The following is a 20149-nucleotide window of genomic DNA, read 5'->3' as shown; positions in this document are numbered from 1 at the left end:
GGAAGGCAGCGTTTTGTAAGTTACTCCACACAGCTCTGGCAACTAAGCACTGACCTGCAACACACCTGCTAGACCAGCCTGAGACCTTTTACAGCCAGCACTGATCACTGCACCAAATAAAATGCGTGAAACCATTCAACTTCATTAACTGCAGCCTCAACTGGGCTTTACATTCAAATCTCAAAAGGTGAAAGGCTAATGCAATACCCACTTGTTACCCTGTCTTGTTACCAAGCCACTGTTCATCTCTTACAGTCATTGAGTCTTTGCTCCATTTATTGTATTCTTCTCATTATGTTATTAAAGCTAGCCTATTATTTATGTTCTTCCATGTTTTAAAAAATTACTTTAAGCAGTTTCCATTTAGCTATTAGTTGCTACTAAAGCAACTGCATAAAATATAAATGCATAAAAATTTGTGATTATCTCCTAATTTTTTTAGAAGTTTGCATAAAGCGAGTTAACAGAACAAAGGATAAATACCACAGTTGCTGTTAGCACCAACTTCTCAATGACTCTCTGACCGATGAGAAGTGACTTGGTTATCTCACACCTCTGAAACCCCTCTGCTGAAGAGCTAAGATGTACCGAGGCAATCATGGAGCACGATGCTGTCCATTTATTAACTTTTCGTTAATAACAGAACACTTCAGCATCCTTCCAGTATCCTTCACAAGCATTAAATTCACTTTTACAATGCAAAGATATCCCTCTTCAACATTTCATATGCCCTGCATATTGAGCTATTTGTCTCTTTCAAAGGAGACCCAGACAAGAAAAAGAAAATGCAGTTAAGTCCTCTTCCATAGACTCAGATGCTTTGTTTTTATTATTTTGGGAGGTTTATTGTGCTTATTTTTCATATTAGAAGCCAGTTCCTGCCTCTTCAGAAAATCTTTTGACAACTAAACAATCAATGGGATTGTTAAAATCACAAGAAAGCAACCCTGACATAACGGACTGCTGGGAAAGAGATTTTCAAGTTCACACTTTTTAACAGCCTTGATTTAACCTTCTATCTTCTGTTAACTCTCTTTTAACTTGAATTTTAAAGAAACTGCTGGGTCGGAAGGAAAAGTAATTGTTTCAACATCAGTCATCACTTCAAGACTATAAATATTACACCTCAGGATGAAAAAAAAACCCAACAAACAAAAAAACCCACAAACAGATTTCTATAGTACTAGTATAATGTCCTGGGGAAAAAAATATACGAGATGCTATACACTGTGTAAGAAACGGTTTTAAAGAAACCAGTTTAAATAGGCAGAAACCCATGAAAACTCCCACTTGTTACACACAGGGAGGTCTGGAGTCCTTTCACTATGTGACTGCCTCCCGTCGCCTCCTCCGATGCATACAGCACCCCGCATGGTGCATCTCCACCAACCCATCCATCGCAGTAAGTTATGTCACTACTCTTGATTGACTGACACTTTTTCTTTAGTGGTGTTTTATAAACAGAATATATAATAATGGCGTTTCACTCTGGGCGGGGCACTTATCTGTGCTTGTTACATGATGACTTGTCACAACACAGGAGCGGCGCAGTCAGTCACAGTGTGCAATGACATCCTCCCCTACCCCTCCAGAAACCTTCATCTTGTACGCGATATTCATATACAGCTCTGCGGCTTATGGAACAGCTGTACTTAGCAGGAACAGTGAAGAATTTAGAATGGAAAAGTATTTTTCTAACAAATTGTTTTTATTTATCTGTATAACTATTAAAATGTGATTATATACACTGCTTGAAAGATGACAGAACATATCCTACAATCAGTCTGTAAGACGATCAATACAGAGAGGCTACAAATACACTGGAGGCAAAACCAGCATTAAATGCTACATGACTTTATGCATTAATTGAATTAATAATATTGACAGTCCTGAAAGTCTCCCTGACTTGCTGTTGTACAGTTCATTGCAAAAAATCTCAAGAACATCTGTCCCACAGTAGCTACTAAATAATTAGTTTATTTTAATTAAAGTTTGACATAGTTTAGAAAGCTGGCATCCTCTGGCTTGTGTGTGCATGCGCACGGGAACCTGGCAGAGAGCTCCGTTCATCCTGCACCCAGTAAGAGAACCTTGTGAATAGTGCATGCAGTTTAACAGGGAAGAACTGAAACAATCATGGCTCTCAAATGATGTTAAAGATGAAAACCACAGAGAAAGGTCACTGCCCAGCACCCCTCAGCTTGCCTCGGCAGGCAGCAGCCTTTGAAGTCAACCCTGAGCTCAGCAAACACGCTGGGAGCTCCATCCCCTGCCCGTGGGACATCTTCAGCTCTGACCCACATCACTCCCACACGCCCCATCCCACACGTTAGCTGGTGGCAGCGCTGATCTTGTCACTACTACCTAGATCCACCCTGGTTTTTCCATTTTTCCTCAATGTTCACGTCGTCCCTTTTTCCTAACCAAAAATAACGGACTTCTGGGAAATTCACTCCTTGTTCACTACCCCTGGTGAGCACAACACCCATGCTTGCGGCTGCCCCATCTAGTCACTAAATCACAGGCAGTTTAATCTGGTGTTTCACAAAAAGATCAGTATCACCCTGTTAGCTTAATGATACCTGTTTGCCTTAAACACTTGCAAGAAGGTGTGTTATGAGCAAGTGACACTGACTATTTCTCATTTATCAAACACGTCCACGTGTCGCAGGCCTCTGGGAATTGATTTTTCTTCACATGAAGTTATGTGGTGTTAAAAGACGGGGGAGAAAGCCATTTAAGCACTCATTAGATTGGAAGGTGACACCTACAAACATCTGGCTTCAAAACAGAAAATGAAAACTGTTCCAAATTAATAGCTTTCCATCCGCTAATGCACCTTGGATTTTTACTATATAAACATTAAACTGATTTTTTTTAAATTTAAATAATGTTAAACCACATCTACAATTTCACTCTGATAGTTCAAACAGACAGATGGTTCCAGCCATAACTTCAAATCAGAGGAGACGGCTCCTCTGGTTCCTGAAGTACATCATCCTGGCGCTTCTGTCACAAAAAGCTTTGCTGCTTTTCACCTTCAGTATTTCTCTCCCAGGAAAAAAAATACGCAACTAATGTTCAACCCCCATGGGTACCCTTCAAAGTAACTCTCCAAACTGAGACGTCCAAACTACTTGTCACTAAATTATGCGTACTTTTTACATCAACAATAATAATTTGTAGAAATGTGTCATTTTACCTGTATAACCATGACAAGAAAGTATATTTGTAACTATTTCAATTTTCTCAAGATTCAAACAATCACATTTTACATTTTAATTTTTCGATTAAAGACTAAAGTCTAAGCTAGCTATAAGATTTCCACTGAGATTTTGAACTGGCTGGCTGCCAGTTCAAGCCATCAGTATTCCTTTCTGCTGAGGAAAAACACTATGCAGTCACTTTTTAGAACAATTTCTACATATTTAATGTTTAATGTATGCAAAGGATGGAATGGAGAAAGTAATAAGACGACACAGCAGAACCACACATTACACATCACAACCATTCATTCATTCTACTTATTCCTTTAGCTGAAAAAACTAAAGAAATTAATCTTTATTATTCAAATATTACTGACAACCTGCTCTATATAATTAAGAGAAACTAAGTGCAATAGGAAGCCACTGCTCAGGTGGGATTTTAGAGATCAAATTCCCTTTTTCCCTTAGAGAAAGGTTAAGGTTTTGGGACTGGGCACACATCCATGCTAAAAAAAAGAATTCCCACCATTCATCTGTGTTAGAAGTACTAGAAGTATATATGGTCAAACACCAAAAAACCAGCACTGCTTCCGCGGTACGCAGGACGCTTTATCTTTTTCCCAAATCACTCAAGAAAGAATGAAATGCATATACTGCACACCAGTGGCAAGTCAGGCAGCGGATGCTTATAAAAGGCCACGTCTAAATGCAAACATCAATTTTTTAATGCACCCAAATACATGAATGCTGTACAACCACGACAGCCCTTTACCTGTTTCTAATTATGCAGCTTTCTGACCTGTGTTAGTCTGACACACACTGTGTGCATTGCAGGAAAAACATCAGAGCTTTTCCTGGTAATGGAGCATAATCAGGACTAAATAACAACCCTACTTTTGACTGCAGGCTTTAACAGAAAAACGAAAAGGCTTGAGGCACTTACTATTACGATGTGTGTGTGCATACCTGTACATAAAACCAGGTAGCAAAATCTTCCTTACACCTCTATACCAATACCTTACATTAAAGTACAAGGAGCCACGGAAGTGAGCAGAACCATCCCATATACTGAAGATGTTTGAAAAAAGAAAATTCTTTTTGATTTTCTTCCATCATTTCCTTTTCCGTAGACTTAGCAAAGCTTCTGCTATCGGAACGCATGTGGGGGTTTGTTTGTTGGGATTTTTTTGTTTGAACTTGTGTCAAAAGTGAATTTGTAAGAGATTCCTGGAGCTTCACAGAAAAACATTATGAGCACATGAAACAATCATACTGAGGAAATACAGCACCAAGGACAAATGCAAAAAAGTGTAATTTTATATTGTTTGCCTGTGGGCCTCAGTTTCTTTGCTTTTCTATTAACAGCTCAGAATTCTCTGTGCTGTGAAAGCACAGAAAACTGTTAACTGCCAATTAATTTAATATTTGCATATTCATTACCATGGTTATAAGAAATAACCATACTCTCATTGTGCAAGTGAGATGCAGGGATCCAGTTGGTGCACAGAGAGGCGTTCCTCTGGCGGACTGGGACTGGGAGGAAAGGCAGGGAAGTAAGGGAAGCTGAATAATTACAAACAACTGTGCAACACCAAAGCTCCTTTGATTGCCTGTTCAAACTTCCAACAGTATGCCTTCTGTATTTACTTATAAATTGTTAGGCAATCCTTTCTAGTTTATTCCTTTCTTTATACCTTTCTTATTAGTAGTTACCAGTTAATAATATTAGCGTGAAACAAACTAACTCACAAACTCTCCACACTTCTTATCTTCCAGCTACTTACTGTATTTTTAATAACTATATGCTAGATTATCATTTAATTATGATTTTAAAATAAACTAACTCACAAATGTAGGTGAGTTTGAAAGGAAGACAATTTTCAAATAACGAAGATACACTGCTTTTCTCACAGTTCACTAACCATTTATCTATCACAAACATGCTTACTTGAACTTAAGCAACCTTCCATTTAAATTAGTTTATGCAGACACACACGAACCTTCACACAGAACTAAACTGTGGTGCAGAACTTTTCAATGCCGATTCCAAAAGCACTCAAGTATCTTTTAAAATGGTTTAAGTGCACCTGAAGTACTCCCTTCCAGAGCAGGGCACTGCGGTCATTAGCGGCACCAGTACAAGCTGAGTGCTTCCTGTTACCCAGTAAGGCCACTTGACACTCGAGCTTCTGACATGAGCGGGTTTCTGTAACAGCCCATAGTCTTGTTCTTACCGCAGAAATGCGGCAGAGTCTCCATTTACCCTACAACGGCCTGTAATGAGGCGCTGTTGCAGTACACGGTAAATTGCTAACACTGTAAGGGAATACTGGCTAATTTGACGACAGCGTCTGTGCTACACGCTTAGTTCATCGTGCAGCATCTGAAAATGCATTAGCATATGGTATTTGATTTTTGTTCTCTCCTTCAGTTTCATTTTGTGTCTCCCACTTTAGATATTAAATTTTTCAATCACCTTCCTTTGATGTCATCTTAGTTTAATTTAAAAGCAATACAAACATGCCTGATTTACAAGATTATCACCACAGTATCTTATCACGTCATTACAGTAATTTGCAAAGGCTTTTGTCCACGTGGACACCAGAATGGATTTTATTTTCACCTTCAGGTTTTTTTTTCTGTAATATGTTTGTGAGCTGCTGTACCTTGTCTTTGGTTACCGTGGGAAGGTCTTGGCAAACAGGCAAGTTTTGCAATACTATAAAAACCATGGAGCTTAGGCTCAGATGCTCTTTGGCTGTTGACCAAAACTGTTTTTATCTCCAGCTCTCACGAACTTCCTTTGGAGCATGTTGAGCAGCATTGCTCACAAGGATTACAGCTGTTTTGGTCGGTTATGAATGAAGAGAGAGACCCTGCCTGGGTCCTAAGATCTTAGGTGTTTTGCACTAAAACCGAGCTGAGACACAAACTGGGGACTACACGTGCATATAGACATCTGCATGCCTACAACTCCCGATATATCGGGGGGGGGGGGTGTCCTTCAGATTCTAGGGGCTGATCATACCTGCCATAAAGAACATACAGAACTGGGCATCAGCTGCAAGTCTGATGGCAGAGCTCTAAGATGTTTTATAGACACCTACGTTGAAGAGAGGTGAGCGCGCTGCTCCCAGAGCAGCTCCGTACATAGTGCTGGGGTAAGAAGTGTCTAGTGGCACCGCACGTGCCGTACAGCCAGAGGGGACTGGGCATGGCGGCGGGTATCCCACTGCCTCCAGAGGATCTGTAACAGCCCGGCTGTACCTTGGCACCTGCTGCACCAAAAGAGGTAAAAAAAGACCTAAAGCTCACTGGCTCATGCGGAAAGGTATAGCACTGCTCAGCTGCAGCACCTCTCCGTAGTTCCTCTCAGGGCAAGGTAACGAGCAGGAAGTTTCTTGTTGCAAACATCCTAAAGGACCCAGAATTTTATCTGTCTCTAAACACCCTCCAAAACCACAAAGAACTGCAGGGCATATGATGCTATATGTTGCAATTTTGTGCAGGATGAAGGATGAGCCGTTAAATGCTGGTGAGTCCCATGAGCTACTATACAAGGCCCCAGGGCATTCAAAGTGCTTTGAAGAGCCCTAAAAGTCACTGGTTTCTGGATCCCATGGATCCTGGCAAAAGGTAAGTCAGAACAAAGGAGATCAAAAAGGTGACCCCAAAAATTAGTTTCTCAGGAGGATTCCAGTATAATCCTTTTTTTTTTTTTTTAATTAACTGTACAAGAATCAAACGTGTGGCACTGGTACAGAGTTAACAGCCTAACAGCTTCAAGAAACTTTCAGTGACAATGCACATGTACCGTTAGATTTGGGGTTGTGTTATTAGCATTCTTCAGAGAAGCAGCAGGTTGAGGGAATCTCGACTTCTTTCCAGCTCTTCTGATGACAGGAGCTGCTTGAATAAAGCTAGTTTATTCAGACTCTGGTCAAATTTCTATTACTTTTTTTTATCCAAATTAATATTATTCTTCTGAGAAGTGAAATTGGAAATTTTTTTAATAGGTGAGAAACTATTATCCCCTGTAAAAGAAATGGATAGTAAAAGCACAGAATGTCAAGACAAATTTTGATCCTCCTCCCCGCTTCATGGCATGATTTCCAAGAAAAATCATATAATACTACTTCTTTGAATTTGTAATTTCATGCCAGAAAGAAAAGAATAAGATAAACATTTTCTGTTTGTTTTTCACTTTCACAGCAACGCCATCCTTACTTGCTTCTAGATGGTCACATTTTGCTGACATTTACAAACATTTCATGTTGATCTTACATGGGTCACATCAATCATCTATACAGTTTCAATGACACTTTGTTAAATAAACTGTCATGAAAGATTTATAGAGAATTTGATAAAAGTAAAGAAGATGTAGTTTAGCTTTTAAAGATGCATTACCCCTTTTCTGAGGTGTAATATCAACTCTAAAATACCATTAAGCTTTTCTGGCAGGAGATTAAGTGAGAAAATAAAATGTACTCTTTCATCAGCACCCACTTATTTGCATCTCTTGTGCTTCTGCAAAACGCTGTGAGAACAGATCACCTGCAGCACTCCTGGAGGAAAAGGGAACCTCACTCCCATTTTGTGTGTTCTCTTTGTTTCTACTAATGCTTGGCAGAAGCCATTAATGTTCTTAACCCATCATCTGAGCCAAAAAATGACCTCCAGATTAAAAACAAAACCAAACCAGTCTATTTCAGATTAACATCTTTTTGAAGGTAAGCTGATATTCCCAATTTCCCTCTCGAACAGGGAATGCAGACAAGTAAAACACTTTCATTGGAAGCCCTTCTTTAGATAAACGTGGCCTACAGCACACTGTTAAGATGTATTTAAATTTTCAGACTTTACTGTCTGACATCAATTTAGTATTTGAGAACAGCTAACAACGGTCTCACTGTTGGGAAGGGCCTTAATCATAGTTCAGTAAGAACAATCAAAGTTTGAAAAAACTCTTTTCATCAGTTTTCTGCTACTGGCTGATCCAGTTACAAAACTAATTATTCGTTACATCTTTCCATTTACCTGCAAAGTCAGCTATGCCTGCTACTCTGCAGCAGTTCTGCTGGTTACAGAAGACTGGCAACGAAGCCAGCATGGAAAGGTGTTCTCCATTTTACCATTATGTCTTGAAAAAGTAGAAGTGATGAATTAACACTTCCAGGAAAAATAACAAGATAAGGAATCTTTCACCTCTCTTAAAGACCATTAATTTTTGCAATGAAGAGGACAGCAAGAAATATTCCTAAAAAAATGCTATGGTTATAGAGTGCGATGCCTAATGACAAATCTGTCACAACTGTTTGCAAAGTTTTGCATCTTCCCATTACGAGAGCTCCTGTTGCCTTCATGTGGTTACCCCATCACAGGAGTCTCACACAAAATGTCAACAGAGATTGGATAAATCCACTGTTTAGGCAAATAACTCAAGAAAACCAAGAATTGTTTCAGCAGTGCAAGTTTCTTCACAAGAAACTGAATTATAAAATTATGTTGTATTTCCTACAGAGTACCTATAACCAAAAGGAAGCAGATGTAGGTGCAGTGGTGTAAGACACCCAGTAAAAAACCATGGCAAATCAATCTTCCACTAGTCTGTGAGAATAACTTCCATAAATACAATCAGTTACTTCAAAGGTTTTCTTACACCGTTTTCCTCCACCTTACAATTTCTCTATCAATAACACAAATACAAAACACAGCGCAGTTTTACAACTAGCTGAACACCAAAGTGTGCACTATGTTTACGTTATGATTGTGATCTTGCAGTCTGTGGTCCTGAGACCTTTTATACAGGTATCTTTAATATCTGACTCACAATAAAAAGACAAAATTGCATTCTTCAACTAGCATCACAGGGCTGACTTCATAAAAACCAACATCCTCCAATACTCTTCTCTCTTCATTCCATTACGTCCTCCATTAACCACACTGCATCTTCCCTTGACACTGGGCAGGTTGCATGGGTCCTGCTGCTGTCTGATTCGAAGACCCTGAGCTCACCTATGCAGTCCTTACAGAGAAGAGCACCCGAGCTCGCCCCTGCAGACCTTACAGGGAACAGCATCCTGATATTTGGGATGCAGGAATGGATTTTTTGAAAAGAAACTGAGACACACCTTATCTGTACAAAGTGCTAAGAGAGCTAACTCTGAGATTCCTACTTGCATCACTCTAAGCTTAAAGTTCTGGCAGGTTCAAAACACCCAGTCAACTGCCCTTTAGAAAGGTAACATTATGGACTTGACTTCTACATAATTCACTGAACTGACTTGACTCTCAGAAATAGCTGATTCAGGGTGAATTTGAATCAGCAATTAAAAAAAAAAAATCCAACCTGCAGCCATAATCACAACAATAAGCAGCATCTCAACTACTTTAATTTGTAGATATTGTAACTACTATATTATCAGCAGGGTTTCTAGAGACTGTGAATGCCAAAAAAAAAAAAAAAGTCTAGCAGTTTAAAGGCAGCAATTTACTCAGTTATTCAACACATCTGTCAAATATATTACTGAGTGGTAAATGAATAAATATTGGATTTCAATTGCTATGACTAGAAATAAATGGCTAGCCACTCTCCAAGCAGCAGCACCGTGAGCTACAGGCTTTCAGCATGGGCTTATTTAAAAGGAAAAGCAGAGTAATTAAAGTCTTTCCAATATTCTGAAAAAAAAATCAGTGTGTGATTTGATAGATTAGATCACTAAAACATAACTGCCTCTCCTTTACCACACATCATGTGGTCTTCAGAAAAAAACCCAGACTAACATAGATAAAACTACTCCTACTGGATACCCCAAAGAGATTCAAACACTTGAGGTCTGAAGACACACTCCGTTTTGAAATTACTATTCCAAATATCTGCAAATATTCTGAAAATAATTTGCATGCATTCAAAACTGCCAGAAATAAATGCATTTTTAATGTTTAGGTCACCTACTAATGAGTTTACTGTGTTAGATATTAAATTATGTGCTGCATAAGAACTTCACTATTGTTCTGTGAAAATTAGTTGAGCCAAACTTGTGATTATTGAAAATTAGTTAGAAAAATATTAGCTATCAAAGAACTGATAGATATGCATATGATATCAGTGCCCAACATTTCTAATTGTCCTGCAATTTTCCCATTGTATTTTCTTATTGAAAAGCACTGACATACATTGACAAAACAAAGAGAAATTAGTCTCTCTTGCCACTGCAATATACTTATAAGCAGTTTTGCTGAGGTTTCACTCAGATCTGCAACAACTTTAAAAAAAACCTGTCACATGCTCTGAAACAGGGAAAGCACACAAATCACTCCAATCTTAATAAATTTTAATTAAGTTCAAAGCCACAATGTAAGTGGAGGAGCATCCTCAACCTCACAGGATGGAATTAAAACATTCATCTCCACGTAACGTACATGGTGGATACGCTTTAAACCATCCTCATGTGAAGTTAATTTATTAGGAAATATCGTTGTGAAGCAGCAGACAGTACTGGATCAACAAAGCAACTGCCTCTTCCTCGTTACGGTAGCAAAGATGATTAATGGTAACTGACTCACTTGACTCCAGTGTCTTAGCTGCTAACTGAAGGCAGCCGTGAGAGACAAGGCTCTACTGACCAAAACAGACCTTCTGCACTAGTGTACAAGATTACAAATTAACAAATAATTTTAAATTAACTATAAAGATTAAGTGTTTCGCTGCAAGCCCCAACTTCGATGATCTAACTGTTCACAGATGCTTTTTTTTCTTTTCCATTCCTTTTTTCTTTTAAAAACCATGACCTGACCCGCGACTTACCTGTACCTTTAGTATTACTGGGAGCACTTAAGACACACAGAGTCGTCAAAACTGTTTTTTTAACACCAACAATTCAGCTACAACTCCTGCATGTTGCAGATTTCACTTCATGTGCTCTGGCAGGGCTTAGCACATTGAAAAATCATCTAAACAGGTTTAGTTCCTGCCTGTTGTTACTTACCTACATTCCGGTTGATACAGAGCATTCGCAGAAGGTGGCTGAAATCTCCCTTCATTGTGCCAACAGGGAATGCTAACAACAACGTGCACCCTACAACTCAAACGCATCGTTTCAGCTTAGATGTGGGAGTTAAATACTCTGCTGGTACAGACATCCAGCTCTGGGTTGCTTCTACTACGGCCTTATGGTCAAGATGATCAGTGGCCTCTTAGTTTGACATTTTAGATTTTCCCAGTCTTTATCAATGTGTGTTAAGGCTGTTAGAGAACTACATAACAGGATTAACTAATGGCAATAACCCTCTTTTGTCAGAGGGGATTACTGTCATTCAGCACTAGGGGAAACTGAAAACCAGGAGTTCCTTTTGTGGTATTTATTTAATATTCTACTCTGTAATCTGTTTGCAACAGTATTAGTGCAAAATGTCATGGGAAGATGTAAACACTCACCAGATTCCTCTTTGTACCTACAAACAGACCAAATGAAAAACAAAAAACAGTTTGTTTCCTGTCGCTCAAACTGTTCCAAGATCCTGATGCTCTATGTTATTTAACGTTTTCAGCCGACTTTGGGGACATTGTAGACTGCTCTGATGAGGCATGTTCTAGTGTCAGCCAACAGTTTATCCCTGGCACGCTTGTCAATCAAAATAAAACTAACAGACGGCTTGCTTTGTTTCAAATGAGCTTTCCCTGGTCATTAAAATTCACTTTTTATTACAAAAACTACCATTTGGAGAAAGCAAATTGAAATGTCCATGGTTCCTACTGCATCAACTCTTACTGAAGTTGACTGCTGCAGAAAAATCTTGAAAACATAAGACATGTATTATTTCATCACCTGCATGCTACCTATTATTGGTGTCCCTACAGCATGCCGACTGCAGAATGGTCGTACCATATTAATGCCTGTAACCAACGTTTGGCAACAGGATGGCATTATTTCCCCTTTAGTGTTTTCAACAACAGTGCATGAAAGTCTACAAAATTAGTATTTTCCTAGGACTGAGCAGCAGGAGTAGAGGTGTATCTCTTTAGACAGCATTAAAAATACAGTAGGTACAGAGTGTCTCCTTTTTAGAAAATACTGGGTTTCCTATTCTAAATATTGAGGAAATCATGCTCTTTTAGATTAGATTTGGAAACTTATGGAAAAAGCATGTAAGTCAATACAATATTACATCTAGAATATGTATTCCTGGCAACATAATAAAGTACTTCCAGCAACACCAACTTAATTTTTGGGAGATAAATCAAGAAGCTATCCAAATATATCCCGACAAAAAGTCATGCTTTCCAACCAGCCTTTGTGAAACAGCATGCAGCACGATGATTTGTAATGATGTACAAATCATGTAAAGGAAGCCACTATTTTATCTGAAGTTCCCACATGAGTAAGAGTATAGACCGCTGCAAATACCAGATTTCCTTTTCCTTTTTAATAACAGTATATTAAAAAGCCCTAACAAACAAGGTTTCAAAATCATTATCTTTCTTCTCTACAGGGAAATCGTGCATATAGTTTCTAATTTTGTCAATTATGAACACGTGGGATTTTAGTTATTATAAACACACTTTCCTTCCACTGACAGTGATTTAAATCCCATCCTACGGAATTATTTGCAGCCCCTAAAATCAGACTCTTTCTTTTGTTAACAAGCACAGTCCTCTGCAATTTCCCTTGGAAAAAGGTGGCAAAATGAAAATGAGAACCTCCTCTTTTTACATCTTCTACAGACTATAAACATAGAAAGCCACTAGTGGGGGAAAAAAAAAAAAAAAAAAATCAAGCTGAAATGGTCTAAGATACTGTCCTGGGCAATGCAACACTTTAAGCTGTAATATTAAAATAATAATAATAATAAAAAAAAAATATTGGCTGTAATTTGGAGGAAAAGTAAACAGGAAATAAACATCCAAAACTCAGCCTAGGTGCTGAGTGTGAGCCATAATCCTTGGGTCACAGCTTAGCTCTACATAACTGCTAGCCTTTGCACACAAGAAGACAAAAGCCTGGACAAGTTACGCAGTATCTGTACTGTAAGTATCCTGTCTTTCTCAAAACAAGTTCAGTAACAACTCCTTTTTATCCTGTCCGTGCAAATAGTAACACGTGGATACAAACTCATCGTGCTACCCTACCTTAATCACTGCTGCTACTACTCTCCTTTGTAGTGCAAACAGATTCATTTTTGCCCTAATAATAATATTTACGACATGTAGCATTTGGCACAAAGAAAAAAGCAGTTTGGCTGGTATAATTCATAAATTTGGAATGGAAATAATTAGAATTAATTACAGCTTCAGTCTAGACAGACACACACATTCCTGTCACATGATTGGGAAAGGATACCCAATGGACTCGCCAAGCTCTGCAACCAGTGGGCATCTATACCAAACATGGGGGGCAAGTTCCTCTGTGTCCTAGGTCCTTCCACGAAGGATGACCTAGCAAAGAAACTTGCCCTTAAACTCTAATCTATACCCGGTCATCCCCTAGGGGTAAAAACCTGTCACATTAAGGGAAGAATGAATAGTCTTTTAATGTTATTAAAAATCTTCATTAAGTGGAATGACTCCTCTTGAGTATTAGGCAACATAAGTAATCAAGGAGAGTAACAAAAGTTATGTATTCTTAAAAAGATACATTGTTTTAGCACCTTGACTGAGCTGTGTTTTCTGAATAAAACACCCACAAAGAACTAATAGGCTCGTTTTTCCTGAGCTGCTATTTTAACACTGTGAGCGTCACTATGCCCTGTATTAGACAGTGAGGCCTGAAACACGTCAGGAAGAGAAGGGGTCTCTCTTTTTCCTTCTTCCCTCTCCCACCCTGGATTGGGAAAGGGAAATTAAAGATTGCTATATGCAGAGCAGTTTTGAGAGATCATGAAGCCACTGTGCTTAACATCAGAGCAATACATCCCAGTCATCACACAACGGTTTGGGCTGGGAGGGAGCTGACAGCCCCCCGAGCCCCAACCCCCGCCAGGGGCAGGGACACCTCCCACCAGCCCAGGTTGCCCCCAGCCCCGTCCAGCCTGGCCCTGAGCACCCCCAGGGATGGGGCACCCACAGCTGCTCTGGGCAGCCTCTGCCAGCGCCGCCCTCACGGGGAAGAATTTCTTCCCAGTATCTGCCCTAAGTCTGCCCTCGGTCACCTTAGAGCCATTCCCCCCCGCCCTGTCACTGCACCCACCCGTACAAAGCCCCTCCCCAGCTTTCTTGTCGGCCCCTTCAGGTACTGGAAGGTGCCACAAGGTCTCCCCGGAGCCTTCCCTTCCCCAGGCGGAGCAGCCCCAAGTGGTCCTGACAACCGGAGTTACAATGGGCGTAAGGAGCTGAACTATGATGGCAGAATATAGTAATACCCTCATTAGTAGAAAAAGTAAAGCATCAGAAGAGAAGGAAATAATACTTCAATTTCAACGTATTACTAAATATCAAAGTATTATGGAGGCAGAACTCCATACTACTTAGTTAACTAGTAAAGGTAACATGAGTTTTGAGAAGATACCTGAAATTAATTGGTTTACTACCTGCTTTTTTCTACATGAAGTGTTCTACAGTTGTGATGCATGTTGTACTGGATTCCCTTGATTTGGTCCAATACACTGCCACAACACTGTCAACTTGTATTCAGTGTATGGCACACTGATCATCTACACAACTGCTGTGCTCCCAGTTTTCCCCCTGCATTTGATTTTGACAGAGTACTGGTTAAGTACTCTCCCAAGTACAATTTTCATACCTGTTTTGCATCCATCCTTGTTAGTTTGACCTAGACTGCATTTTCCACACTATGTGAGACACCATCACAAGCCTTCACTTTAGGGACATCACATCTACTGCTTCGCCTTTGTCCTCTGTGGACTGTCACTCTTTTATAAAAGGAAATTGGATTAGTTTGACATAATTCGCTCTTGACAAATCCATGTTGTCTGTTACCTCCTGGGCACTCACAAACAGTTTATTAGTTGCAGTATTTTTCTCGTTGATCTAAAGTTGAGTGGTGTATAATTTCCAAGGCATTTCCTCTTCTTACATTCTCTCCACTCTCCTGATACCTCACTCATCCCTCCATGACTTTTCAAAGTTGGCCATTAATCACTCCGACACCTCATCCACCACTCCTTACCTACATTATAGCAGACCCAGCTGATCTGAAAGCATCTACCCTAAATAAGCTTTCTGTCACACTTCTTTTCTGACTCAAGTTTAGATCTTGCACTGTTGTCAAGGCTATTAATTGCGTTAGACATTTAATTGCAGGTGACCTGAAGACATGAAAGACCTGTGTCTTCCCAGCACCATCTGTTGCTACCTTTCCCTTCACAGTGCAGCACATCAACCCTCGCTTTCTTCCTCCCAAGACAGACATGTAGAATGATTTACCTTTACTCTGGAAGGCATCTGCTGATTGCATCTCACTTGGTTCTTTGGCCTTTCTGATAGTTGCCCCTACAGGTTCACACTATCCTGCTCTAACTCAACTGCCTCCACTGATCTCCCTCTTCAGCATACTGCTTCTGAGGCACACAGAAAGATTCCTAACTTAGCAAACCTGACCTCTTCCTATAGTTGCTATTTTCCCTCTGTGACGGAATGACTTGTATTTAGGCCCATATTCTTTTATTTAAAGGAATTGCAAGGTTCCTTGAAAATTTTACCTGTCTACTGCCATGGAGTTCTTTCCTACAAATTCTAATACATCAGCCTGCATAATTTTAGGGCAGTGTTCTCTGCATTTATTTCTTCTCCTACTGGTCATATAGCTTGTAAGCGCTATTATTTCATAGCCACTCTCACCCAATTTCCATTACACTTTGACATTCTCAACTGGTTCTTGGTTACACTTGTGTCCTGGGTTTGGCTGGGACAGAGTTATTTCCATCCTAGTTGCTGGTGCAGTGCTGCACTTGTGGATTTCGCATGAGAAAAACATTGATAGCAACAACTAATGCATCAGTGTGTTAAGTAGTGCTTACTCTAAATCAAGGACATTTCAAGCTTCCCATGCTCTGCCAGTGAGGAGGTGCACAATAAGCTGGGATGGAGCATGGCCAGGACAGCTGACCCCAACTAGCCAAAGGGACATTCCATACATACGATGTCACGCTCAGTATGTAAAGCAGGGGGAGTTGGCCAGGAGCAGCCGGTCGCTGTGGGGGGACTGGCTGGGCCTCGGTCAGCAGGTGGTGGGCCACTCTATTGTCCATACGTGGGTTTTTTTCCTCTCTCCCTCTCTTTCCTTTTCATTACAATTGCTGCTGTTATTATCATTATTAGATTTTATTTTATTTCAATTATTAAATTGTTCTTCTCTCAACCCACAAGATGTACCTTTTTCCCTGATTCTCCTCCCAATCCCACTGGGAGGGGGGGAGCGAGTGAGCAGCTGTGAACTGCTTAGCTGCCGGCCAGGGTTAAACCACGAAAACCTGAGTTTAAAACAAAAAAAACCCCACAAAACAAAAAACCCCAAACCCTTTGCTTTAAAGCTGCTTTCTCTATCTTGTATGTTAAAAAGAGCTTTTATAAAGCATTCTAGCTCATACTGGAATGTCTGGACTGGAAAAATTGCCCGTTACCACAAAGTCCTGTGCTTTGGATTATTCTACCTGAATCCACACGGATCCCTCCTGCTTCGGTGGCCTTTAAGTGCAGGCTACCGTCCTACCCAGGGCTCTTCTCCCTGCCAGCTCCCTCCGTAGCCTGGACCTCCGAGCAAGTGCACGTGCCCCGCTCTGTAAGGCAAAATCTCTTTCCTCTGCTTCCTGAACAAGCCATATCCTTTACAATAATACTCTAGATATGTGAATTATCTGATCAACTCTCTTTATATTCTCGTAACTCTCATAAATTTTGTTCAGACACTAATTTTTTTTTTCTTAGTTTTCCCATTTCTTTCTCTGTCCTACTTAGATTACAACACAACTTTTAAGGTAATCTGAAACCAACCCACCAGCCTGCTGCTTCCACCTGCTTTAAACACATTCACAGTAACTTCACAGCGCTGGTTTTGCAAAGGCTTGACCAGTTGTTGCTATGTATACTAACCTCCAGGTTTTTGCCATCCCACTCTAATCCTAGTTTAGAGTCATTGTGACTACATTAGCAAGCTAGTATGTAAACATGCACATCAGCTTTTTCAGGATGTGCATTCTAGTGAACACAATTATTTACCTCTGGTATTAATACTTCCACTTGTTTTGAACAACAGGTTAAAAGAGGAAGAGATCAGGAGAACAAAAAAAGTAGTTCCCAAATCATACTGTCAGAGAGTTCCTGATCCACTAAACTGACATGGATAGGTATAACTGCCCTGTTTCTTGCATGAATACTTGGTAACAGACTGTGCACAGTCTCACTCTACCTGAGAAATGCCACAAAATCTAGTGGATTCAAAGATATGATAACCTTATCTACAGTTTGTTAAAATCTTTGAATGCAACGATATAACCCAATATGTAAAAGCAGCGTTACCTTTTCTTATCTCGCATCAAAAACCCCCAACCCTCTTGTTTTCCTATACACTTGCTTCCCCTCATCCAGCCCTTTTCATTTTCATACACCATTACTGCTGCAGATTCTTATCAGGTCATTTTTAGTTTCAGCTGTACATTTCCAAAGAACCAAATCTAGAAGTTTTATACAGCTCCCTTTCACAGCACAAAATGACATAATATAATATTGATCCAGGAATGCTGCTGCTGTCATGCAGCTGACACTGTGATATAGTAGTAAAGTCATCAAGGGTCTACCAAAAATTGTCTGGCAGCATGTCTGCAATGCAGCTGCAGAAAAACTGATGCAGCACTAGAAATAGCCAGAGTCAGGGAAAATATCTAAAGAGTTATACTGATTACAATGCATTATGATATTAGTATCAACAATCACAATTTTTTACTTATTTTAAACTTCTTTCTTATTCTGCTTATGACCCTTTTGTTTCGTTACCAACATAACACAGAATTCTGTCTGTTTAAGAGGAATTAGGATTTTGTGTTCCTCAAGTTATGTTTCATTACAGCCACTCAACCAGGGAGCTTCTCCTCTGTAATGGTTTAATTTTTTATAGGCCATACAAAGCTTGTATTTGGTTGAATTAAGAACATTACTTTTACCTAAATTAAGAACAGAAGAAAGAGACCAAATGTTATGCTACAAGATTTTTCTCTGATGCCATATATATTTCCTTAAAAATAGAGTTTATTCTGCATCATACTTTCCAAAAATATCAGCATCTATATACAAATTCATTTAAAAAAACAGGACCATTTATAAAAGCTGTTATTTCCTCCTCAGTAGAGCTTTAACTTGAAACACAAATTATTTAATTTGTGAAGTAATAATGCTACACTACATAATGCTATTACCATAACAAAACCAAACAATAAATATTTGTAAGCTCCAGTAATACAGCCCGGGCAGGCTGGGTTGCAGCGTCTCTTACAAAAAATCAGTAACAAAATGTTGACAAAACCTCACTGAACCGCTCTGTAAAAAGAGGCAAGAGAGAAACACTGTCATTTGCTAGTATAGCGACAGCATCTTCTTTACATACACTCTGTTACCACTCCCATGTTTCATAATACTGACTTCTACACAGCAGGAATAGATTTGGGTCTGGGGCACCTTCACAACACCTATTTTTTGAAAAGCTGTCAGACTCTGGAATTCTGTATTTTCCCACCCTGATTTGGGATTCCCTAAACTGAACTTTCTTTTTATTAACACCCCTTGCCCGTTCCCAGTATTACACATGGGTAATTAGCACTGTCAACTCCCTCTACACAGCAAAGCGCACTGAGGCCTTCTACCTAAACTAGTCTTAAATTCTGCCTGGATCTCCTCCTCCTCCTCTCCTAAATTACTGCTTACATCAACAGTAACCCCATAACCCACTGTCACCTTAATTCTGCCTTCCCCTTTTTGTCCAAATCTATTCTGGCTTCTCAGTGTTAACTTCAGCAGCTCCTCCCTGCCTGAAACATAGCTTGCAGAAGACATGGAACATTTCAAGACACGGAGGAATTATCTCCCACCTCTGCCAACCTTTCCAAGGCAAGAAGAAACCAGAGTAACGTTCAAGGTAAGCAGGTGAAGTTCTCAGCTTGAGGCTACAGCCAGCAGTGGCAAGGACCCCGAGGAGGTGGGTCTGCAAACAGACTGGGGACAAAGCATCGCATCCTGGGAAGGAGACACCTGAAACGACTGGAATGTGAGATTAAAAACCACGGTGGGAACAAAGGTCTAATTTCAGGATAACTGGAGTACAGAGGAGCAAGAATAGACCTTACAGGACTGGAAAACTAGGACTTGGAAAGCAAATCTGAAAAAGATGAAAGATGAGGGCATCTGAAAGAAGTAAAGCACTGCTGTTGGAGCAGAGAAGGGAAGAAAAGCCTGTTGTGTGAGCTGTGAAAGACTAGCAGAAAACAAGTGTCTCTGAAGACAAGTGTAGCTCGGTTATTTCCACTGCAGCAACATCAACGAAAAGCACGGCCCAAGGCGCTCGCCTCTTTCCAACGCTGCCTCACCCAGCTGACCACAGCATGCTGTAGCTACAGTATTCCACCAGGCCCTACGGCAGGTCTGGACGGTCCAGTAACTATAGGGCCCTAATGGGCAACACTGGCTGCACATTACAGAAGTTCTGAGGGTTCTGATGTTGTGTCTAAAAGTCTCAAGTAATCGCACGCACACACAGACGCAGAGTGATGTTAAGAGACCGCTGTTCAAACAACACAAGCACCCCAAAACCATGTAATTTTGGCTGCTTGTGCGACTTAGTTCTGCTGTCCTGTTACTGCCCTTAACTACTCCCCTTCCCCACCAACCCACCCCAGAGGACCACAGCTCCTTGGATGTACACTGACAGCGTGCTGTGGGCACCAGCTGCTGGTACTTCCCTTACTGCTTTGTATAGAAATAAGCAAATGTATGAGCATTT

The 20149-nt window shown here is 40.2% G+C and overlaps 1 protein-coding gene across 4 annotated transcripts in view; it reads right to left on the bottom strand.

Moving 5' to 3' along the window:
• The window catches only part of DACH2 (dachshund family transcription factor 2), a 310886-nt gene that overhangs the window by 180862 nt on the left and 109875 nt on the right, over positions 1–20149 (bottom strand). The window lies entirely within an intron of this gene.

This window comes from Falco biarmicus, chromosome 14 (genome assembly GCF_023638135.1).
Source record: "Falco biarmicus isolate bFalBia1 chromosome 14, bFalBia1.pri, whole genome shotgun sequence".
NCBI classification, from domain to species: domain Eukaryota; kingdom Metazoa; phylum Chordata; class Aves; order Falconiformes; family Falconidae; genus Falco; species Falco biarmicus.
The sequence above is the reverse complement of the archived record's forward strand: the minus strand, read 5'-3'. Positions and strand labels throughout refer to the sequence as shown.